The sequence below is a fragment of the Haemaphysalis longicornis genome, unplaced genomic scaffold, assembly GCF_048455015.1.
Source record: "Haemaphysalis longicornis isolate Haplotype H1 unplaced genomic scaffold, Haemaphysalis longicornis Haplotype H1 scaffold_7, whole genome shotgun sequence".
Taxonomy (NCBI): domain Eukaryota; kingdom Metazoa; phylum Arthropoda; class Arachnida; order Ixodida; family Ixodidae; genus Haemaphysalis; species Haemaphysalis longicornis.
In genome coordinates this window covers 42,348,557-42,357,594 of record NW_027526422.1, presented here as the reverse complement: position 1 = coordinate 42,357,594, position 9,038 = coordinate 42,348,557, and positions in this window count along the sequence as shown.

Sequence of the window (9,038 nt, the reverse complement as noted above, 5' to 3'; positions counted from 1 at the left end):
CTGGCGTACTGTCGGACTGCGTCAGCGGCTTTCTGGGGCGCATCCTGCATGTCGCCTTCTGACCCACCAGTAGTCAAAATCGTGATGTCATCTGCATAGAGCGCATGTTTAATACCCGGGATGGTGTTAAGATGTTGTGGGAGCTTCATCATAGCTATGCTAAATAATGTTGGAGAAAGCACCGCTCCTGGTGGCGTTCCTTTGTTGGGCATGGTTTGAAGGTCCGTTGGTAGTGGTCCGATGCTCACAGTCACCGTGCGATCGGTGAGGAATGCCTGGATATACTGGAACATTAATTTTCCACAGTTCGTGTCATTTAGGTTTTCGAGGATGGCGTCGTGGCTCACATTGTCGAATGCTCCTTTCAAATCAAGAGCGAAGATAGCCCTGCGGGAGTGAGAAGAAATGTGCGCCAAGACGTCTTCCTTTTGTTGAAGGAGGATGTCCTGAGTTGACAGGTGGGGCCGGAAGCCGAACATTGTGTGCGGATAAATGTCTTGGGCTTCTATGTATGATTGAAGGCGGGTGAGGATCACACGCTCGAAAAGCTCTACACACGACGTTAGCGATATGGGGCGCAATGTGTCCAACTTCGTAGGTTTGCCTGGCTTCGGAATAAGCCCCATTTCAGCGTGTTTCCATTCAGCCGGTATTGTGCGCCGTTCCCAGTGCTCATTGAAGTACCCCATTAAGGCTTGGATGCTTCTGTGGTCGAGGTTCCTGAGTAGCTTGTTAGTGATCTTGTCTTTACCCGGAGTGTTGTTGCGGGTCAGGGCTTGAAGTGCCTGCCAGACCTCCTGTGTCGTTATTGGTTTGTCGAGCTTCGGGTTGGGACGGCCAGCATACGTGCGAGGAGTCACGGGAGGTAAAGTTGTGCCAATGTACTGGTCTTTAAGCTTATCCAGTACCTCGTCGTCGCTTCCAGGATGAGAGTGTAGCAAGCGCTGGATTGCTTTCTGACTCTCCAGCTTACTCTGTGTGGGGTCCAGCAAATGGCGGAGCAGCTTCCATGTCTTTGCCGTTCCCAGCGTTCCCTGTAAGCCGTCGCAGAGCTGACGCCAGTTTTGTCGCGTGAGCTGGGCTGCGTACTCAGCTGCTTGCCTATGTATCTCTGATATCCTCCATTTTAGCTTTCTGTTATGTTTCTGCCTCTTCCATCTTCGTTGGAGGCCTTTGCGTGCTTCCCAGAGATGGAGGAGGAGGGAATCCACTGCAGGCGCTTCTGTGGTGAGGGCGATCACTTTCGACGGCTTGTTTACATCGAGGTGCAGGTCCACGATCCACTGCTGAAGTGAGTTTATGACGATTGTGTCGCTTTGGACTCTGTGCTTGCGAAAGGTGGTCCAGTCAGTTATTTTCGTTGACTTGAGTGTCCGAAGTAAAGGAGCGGTCGGGATGATAGTCTAGTGATCACTGCCCAGCGACTCTTCCAGATTTTGCCACTCTGCTTGTGGAACGTTTTTGATCAGTGTAAGGTCAGGGCTGGTATCCCTTGTGAGGCTGTTCCCGATACGAGTTGGATACGTAGGGTCAGTGAGGACTGTCAGACGGTGTTGCTGGATGGTAGTGTGGAGCTTGTTGCCCTTTGGCCTGACGTACTTGTAGCCCCACACCAGATGTGCTGCAATAAAGTCTCTTACTATTACCAGGCCCTTTCTGCCCGCCACGCTCTCTGCTTTCATTATTAAGTATTCGAAAGTATCGCGGCGATGGTTAGGCGGGCTGTAGATGTTTAGCAGTTATACACTCGGTTGGCCCCTGGTACGAGGTACTACTTCTATGAGTACATGCTCAATGCTGCAGCCATCAATTTGATGATGTACGACAGTGATGGTTCGTGACCACTTTGTAATCCTGCCGCGGAAGTGGAGGTGGTCTTCTTCGCTTTGAATGCAGTTTAGAGTAAATCAGTTAAGGTTATTAAAGCCAAGGTAGTGGAACTTCCCCCACGAAAACCGAACTGTGAATTATCTATTACGTTAAATTTTCTTAGATAGTTGGCTAAGCGTTTAGCAAGTAACTGTTCGACGATCTTGCTCAAACTGGAAAGGATTGAAATTGGTCTACAGTTGTTAATTAAATCCTTGTTAGCTTTCTTAAATACTGTAACAACCTTATCCCTGTTTACGTTGTTAGGAAAAATTCCAGAATTAAAAATAGTATTAGTTATTATACTTATTGTTTCCGAAACGATATGAGCAACAAGTTTCAACTGACGCATCGAAATGGTATCCAAACCGAGACTCGTATTTTTGAGGTTACAAATCGTTAAGTACACTTCATTGGCAGCAACGGGGAACAGATAAAACGACTGTGGTGAGCGTGGTATGGATTGCTCATCAGTAGTGTTAATGCTTGTGGTTGATATCGAGAAAAAGTTACTTATGGGCGTCTATGGAAAAATTGATGGTGAGCTATGGCCGCCTATGGGTCCCTATGGTCACCTATGAAAGGGCATAAATTGGGCTATAGCCAGCTATTCAAGTTTTTATACATTCGTCACTAAAGACTGCAAATCATACAATTCTCTTTAGACGATTATAGAACATCCTAGTATGTTTAGTCTGAGTCACAGCTACTTAGGTTACTTTAACCAGCTAAAGAAATATGTATGGCTTTAGTTCCGTAGACCAGCCGCGACAAAGCTCTTTTGGCTGGCTGTAGGCCATTGTTTAGCTTTAAGTCTACAGACTTGAAACCATTCAGTGGTCTTTTGCCAGCTATTGGAAAAAATTTGTCCCAAAGCTGAAGAGAGACAGCCACAAAAGCTCTTTTGGCTGTCTATGGGCCATTTTTTAGCTCTAACTCTGCAGACTCGAAACATTCCGCTGTCTTTTGCCAGCTATTGAAAAGAATTCGTCCTAAATCTACAAAGAGAAAGCCATAAAAGCTCCTTTGGCTGGCTATAGGCCGTTATTTAGCTCTACGTCTACAGAGTAAAAACCATTCATCTAACTTTTGCCGGCTATTGCAAAGAATTTGTCCTAAAGCCAAAGAAAGACAGCCATAAAAGCTCCTTTGGCTGGCTATCGGCCGTTGTCTAGCTCTAAGTCTACAGACTTGGAACCATTTAGCGGACTTTTAAATGCAGAGCATTTCAGTAACTCACGATGTCACCCGCGTTGACGTCCGTAGTCCGCACCGCACCCCTCCCTACTATATAAAAAAATACTATCCGGCGCCCGGTTTCGATCCCTCGACCCTGCGGGCGGAACGCAATGTATATGGTGCTCTACCCACTGCGCCACAAAGCCGACACAGAACGGGACGTTACGAACGCGCCTTATATCGTTGACTCATTGAAATTACTGCTGACGAGCGCTCTCTCGTCAGCAGTTGCCACAAGTGCAACAACATTAAAGTAACGCAACTACTTAACGTCGTGCGCCCCCGGAAATGCTCTGCATTTGATCGTGCCCCTCGCGAGGGGGATGTTTCACTGCGTCTTCTCTCGGTCGCGGCACCCGTAGCGCCATCTGGCGGAGGCGCGGCACAACTCGTAGCACGTTCTTTGAAAAAGCGCCTCGAAAGCGCGGCAAATATGAAATAGGGATGACGCGCTTTCGAGGCAATCCGCCGACGCGGCTGCTTTGTGTACAGACTCGGCGGCGAGCGTCCCAGGATTCTGGTGCCGACCGAACCCCATTGTCTGTCTGTCTGAGACTCGGCTCAGCCACCCGGCCAAAGTGAAACGAAGTCTGCGCAATAGTCTTATATACTCACAGCCAAATCTAAACGTCTGAGTCCGCTGTCAGTGTTTTTTGTTCAATTTTTCAATCACGTAATGTTGGTAATAACAACGGTAATTTTGTCAGCTATTGGAGCGAATTTGCCCTAAAGCTAAAGAGAGGCAGCCATAAAAGCTTCTGCAGCTGGCAACAGAGCAAAATATAACTGTAAACCTTTAGACGTGTGACAATTAGGCATTATTTAGCCGTCTTTGGGAAAGTGTTTGGCGCAGAGTCTACAGGCCTGCATCCATAAAAGCTTCCTTAGCTAACTACATAGTGACATAAGGCTCCAAGCCTCCATCCACTGATGTAAAAATGTTAGCCCATAAAGCTATAATTTTAGCAACCAGTAAATCCTATTCCGCTGGTTCAATATGACTTATGACGCGAAATTCATTTAGGGTGTATTTACAGGGCATTGGACCGCGCGGCGGCGCTACCTGCGCGGCGGCGGCGACGCCATATTTTAGGTTGCACCCCGCCGCGCGGGTAGCCCGTTTCCCGACGCGAAACGTTGTTTGCGGCGTGGTGCTGGCAAGAACGTTCGTGTGGACTGTGTTTTTCTCTGCGCGATTCGTGTGTTTGAGAATGCCTGGTCGTAACGAGTAGCCAGCATTGTTTTCGCTGCGAAATTCCGGATGCGCTGTTCACGTCTACAACCGCTGACCCGAAGCAGGCCCAACGACGAAAGCAAGCGCACCGTTTTTGTTGTTGTTGTTGTTGTTGTTGTTGTTGTTGTTGTTGTTGTTGTTGTTGTTGTTTTTTCGAAGCGAAGGCCAGGGCAGTGCTTGAAGACGGTATGATTTCGCGCGATGAATGCAACTGTCCGATGGTTTGACAGGCGCGGCCAGCGGCGTGCATAACCCGGTCCGTTTTGGCGATTTCGCGCTATCTCGGTGTCATCCCCGTGTACCGATTTCCTTATTTCCTCCGTTGCTTGAAGCGACCATGGCGCGAGTTGAGAAACTTTCTTCACCCAAGGCTGCGAGGATATTTGATGTGGTGGTGGCGTGTGAGGTAAGAGCTGGTTTTACCGTGCACCACCCAGGCATGTTGCGCGCTTCTTGAGGAGTATGAGAGACGGTGAGGTGCTTTGGCGACAGTGTTCTGTGCGTTGAACGCACGAAGGTCGTCCATTTGAGCTCCTAATGAAGCAGAACAATTAAGCACAGGGTCTGGGTGGAAACCACGCGAGGTAAGTACGTGATAAAATTAGGTATGGTGGCGACGACAAAGATCCAACCGATGATTTTCAAGTCTTTTCTTTTCGGTAAAGACGAAGCGGAAATTATAAGCAGAACAAGATTATGGAACACGTACGCTTTGGCTACTTCGAAAGCAGCGCAGAGACAAGTGACAAAGGCTGATCTAGTTTGTCCCTGCATACGTTAACGTTTTAGTCTCTGCGCTGTTTTTGAAGTAGTCAAACTGTGTACCCAGCGTCAAGCTTTAGTGTCTGAACACGTAACACGCTTGGTCATAGAGAACAGTCGAAGGCGACGAAGAAGAATCGGATCAATTTAGATGCCTACAATTACCTGGGAAGCGATATTGCATGTACGCGTGCGTTCACCTCAACACTCGAAGTAGCCCATGTTGAGGCTGGGAGCCCAGTATGGTTCGTCTCATCCATAAAGTACGCCGGCTACCTTAATTTGGGAACATTTTAAGCATGCGAATGTTTAAATCATGTGACGAGGTGTGAGGTGAAAGCTCCGACGCCCATCGTCCCGGGGCCCACCTGGATGAAACGGGTTCTAACAGATTCGATACTGATTAGCCATATTATCGATAACTTCTTTGGGAATTCATCAAATGAAGACAGCCTTCAAGCACTGCCCTAGCCGTCGCTTCGAAACAGCGAAAGGAAAAAAATACACGGCGCGCTTTTTTTATTTTGTCGTGCGGCCTGCTTCGGGTCTGCGGTTGTAGACGTGAACAGCGCATCCGGAATTTCGAAGCGAGAACAATGCTATACTTGGAAACAGGTTAAGAACGGCAATAGCTCATGCCCGGTATCACTCCGCTTAAGCGACGGACCCGGATGTCAACGGGCGCGCGCGTTTTGAAAGGACATTGCTATGAATGTGTGATATCGTCTGCCTTTTCTCACGTAGTTTGTTTGTCGTCACTGAAGTAGATTATAAGCATATTAAGTCCATAAAATCAGGGAAACAGCTCGTGCCATGTTCAAATTATTCCCAATAACGCACTACTTGCACCGCGCGGAGTAACATCCGGCGGCGGTGATGAGGCACAGCGGCAACTTTTGGCAGAAGATTAGAATGCTGGTGGACGAAAAGCAGAGAGTGGAATATTGCTTAGGACAGTTACCACCTGTAACAGGGAAAAAAAGTATTTCGGGTGCCTGCCCTAAGCAGCGCTAGTATTAAACCAAGAGTGTAAAACGTGATTATATTAGTCCTTTTTGGTAAGATGACATGTCATCACCCCGCTTCAAAGGGGAGACCAATAGCAATCATCATCATCATCATCATCATGGTGCCGTTCTTAAGTTGTAACCGAGTATAGCTACTCAGTAGGACGAGGCATTCGCAAACCCACGGATCACGCAGAAAAAACACCGTCCACACGAACGTTCTTGCCAGCAGGACGCTGCAAACCACGTTTCGCGTCTGGAAACGCGCTGCACGCGCGGTGGAGTGCAACCTCAAATATGGCGTCGTCACCACCGCGCGGCCCAAAGCACTGTGAATACACCCATGATTCACCCAGCTACATCTACAACACAAAATGGATAACAATGATGAGGTTTATCGGCCGGTTATATGAAAGTATTTCTTTAATAACGTTTGTTATACCAACAACACGGGAAGCGTAGAATTAGAGGCAGCTACTGATTAACGCTCAAATTCAAGTCGCAACTTTGGATGATACTGCGCGTCGGCAAAGCTTCCAAATGAACGTTGAGCGAAGGAAGTATAAGCTCGGAGAATTCCTTTGCGGCCCTTCGCTGTCGTGGTCAGGTGAAAAAGCGGGCTTCTCTGAAAACTGCCCTCTCAGCGTCACAGCAGATTGGAAATAACTTTCCGGCCCAAGGTACGTGCGGACACGGTCAGAAAGGTGTTGGCAGCTGCGAACAACCGCGTTGCTTCTCCCGCGGAGCCCATTTTGAGATTAGTCATTGAGAAAGGGGGAGAACCAGGGGAAGAGCGACCCACGCAGGACCGACGAAGGCACAGAAATAAAATCCCGGCAAGCGATAAAAAGGCAGAGAGAGACACCCCTGCTTGCTGTTTTAGTTTTGGTTGTTTGTTTGGCAGACTGGTTTTGGCGATTGGTACCGAAGGAAAGCTTTGGTTGAAGGGAAGGGTCAGGCGTTCCGCGCTCTGTTAGTATTCGTGTGCGCGGCGATGATAGTGACAGACAATTTTCCCGGAATACTGAGAGCAGATATAGTTGTTCTGGTGAAGAAAAAACGTTAAGCGATCTTGTATTTACCCAATAGAAGTAATTACCAGTGAACAAGTTAGAAAATGGTCGAAAGATGGGCCCGTATCTCCGCACTATTTGCTAGCGCGATAGACCTGTTTTTTCGCCGCGAGATCGACGTGTAGGTGGCGACGGCGTCGCGCTGCTAGTGTGGATGTCATCGGCCCGGGAGAATGCGCACTGTGGGCGCTCTTCGTGCATTTTTCGCGCCGTATGTGAGCACGAAAGAAGCAAAGAGTGGTATGCTGTAGTTCGGTTCCTCAACGTTCACTATATAGCATGGAAGCGGCAATAAGTAGTTATTACTACACAAAAAAAAAAAACGGTGACCCATCGGGAATCTCAGAACGGCCGAAATAATAACAATGAATTCGTACGCCACGGCTCCTAGCAAGCTCGATCTTTCCAGACTATGACTTTGGGTCTTCAATAAAAGCATAAATAAAAACAAGCCAGGAAGCCTCGATCTCTGGAATTCAGTTGACAACAACAGTTTCAATTGCTTTCATTGGTAGCATGACGCATTGTTGCATTTGTGGGGGGCCGGAAATGGTGACACCACTTAACTGCCGCTAAATTTTTTTTTACAGCTTGCGATACTTTATGTGTGTTCGAAAGGAAACATAAAATTACGGAACTATAACCAGCGCAGAGATGTAAATACAACTGTTCTAACGGGTCTTTTGCGCGCAGCCCTGTCTACATGAAATTTTAGTGACTCTGTAGGCAGGGTTGATGAATAACGGTCTCAGTCACTTATTCAAGGCTTTCGTCGCAAGTGAATTTGCGAATTGAATTGCTAACACGCTCAGCACAATCCACATCTCACATTTAGCTAGACTTGCGAAATGGCAAGCAGCTTTACAGTGTGTAAACCAAGCTTCCCGGACCTACAGTGTGCACAAATTTTGTTACGGCTGCACTCTTGAGAATTTGCGTCCATTTTAAAATCTAGCAGTTGCCTAGAACATGGAGATGTGTTTGCATTCTTGCATGATGTCGCTTACGAACAATAAAGAAGGCAAATGAAGTTTCCCTGTTGCGGATGCAGTAAAACTTTGCTTTTTATTTCTCCTTACGAAACAGCGCAACGGGTTTCCGGTAACTACTTGGTGTTGTAAGCTGAACCTCGATCGCTTCTGTCTTAGCATTTAATTCTTGAGGAATGGTTAAAAAGGCACGGATAAAAATTTTCTGTGCATTTTGTTTTCTTTTTGTTTGGGAGGGGGGGGGGGGGGGGTTCTGCCAAACGTTCAAAACGCAAACGCATGTAACGTGAAAAGCCAAACGTTGGCTATCAGCATTACTTGCAACTGCAAGTACGCTAGGCGTCGAGTTCTGTAGCGGCGAAAAAGCAGTACTTCAACAATTAGACGCCAGTATTTTCAAAACTGATTAAACCCCTTTTGGCCCGAGATTGTCCAGGAATTGTGGCTCGCCTTTTCAAAATGGTATTTAAAGCGAGCATTGTGGGCGAAAAAATCCGGCGAGTCGTGGCAGACGCCCTCCACACATGTGCCACACGTGTGGAGGCTGTGTGCCACGACACGTCGGGCAACAACGTGCATTTTATATTATATTACGTGATTTTTCCTCCTCCTTTAAACTTAGGTCCACATTAATGGGACTATATTAGGCATTCGGTTATGCTGAGTGAAACACATTTCTGGACAAAGTGATTCATGTCGGGACTAGAAAATGTGATATACTATTAAAGTGACGCACGAAATGCCACAGGACAGACGCAAACTCACGACTGCTTAATTTTACCGAGAAATCTTCCTGAAATACTTTTGCGCATCCAGAGAAACGTATTTTAAATAACACGTAAAATTAACAACACAGTACAAGCAA